The sequence below is a fragment of the Propithecus coquereli genome, unplaced genomic scaffold (assembly GCF_000956105.1).
Source record: "Propithecus coquereli isolate 6110/MARCELLA unplaced genomic scaffold, Pcoq_1.0 Scaffold5680, whole genome shotgun sequence".
NCBI lineage: Eukaryota > Metazoa > Chordata > Mammalia > Primates > Indriidae > Propithecus > Propithecus coquereli.
In genome coordinates this window covers 7,972-8,671 of record NW_012151597.1, presented here as the reverse complement: position 1 = coordinate 8,671, position 700 = coordinate 7,972, and positions in this window count along the sequence as shown.

Sequence of the window (700 nt, the reverse complement as noted above, 5' to 3'; positions counted from 1 at the left end):
TTTGGGAAATTCTCAGTCATTATTGCTTCAGATATTTCTTCTGCTCCTTTTGCTTTTCATTCTTCTTCTATTTAATAGTAGTCCCATTATGTGTATGTTACACCTTTTGTAGTTGTCCTGCAGTACTTGGATATTCTGTTCCATCTTTTTTCTCTTTGCTTTTCATTTTGGAAAGTTTCTATTGAAATATTTTCAAGGTCACTGATGCTTTGCTCAGCCATGTCTAGTCTACTAGTAAGCCCTTCAAAGGCATCTCCATTTCTGTTACAGTGCTTTTGATTTCTAGCATATCTTTTGGATTCCTTCTTAGACTTTCTGTCTCTCTGCTTGCATTACCCATGTGTTATTGCATGTTTTTTACCTTTTCCATTAGAAATCTTAGCATATTAGTCATAATTATTTTAAATTCCAACAAGTCTGATAATTCCAACATCCCTGCCATATCTGAGTTTGAGTCTCATGCTTGCTCTGTCTCTTCAAACTGTGTTCTTTTCCATTTAGTATACCTTGTAATTTTTTGTTGAAAGTCAGATATGATGTACTGCATAAAAGGAACCTGTTCAATTATCTTTCAGAATGTTTACCCATATATTATCATTCCTTTGTGTGGATCCAAATTTCCATCTGGTGTCACTATCCTTTGCCTGAAGGACTTCCTTAAACATTTTTTATAATGCTAGTCTGCTGATGAATTCACTCA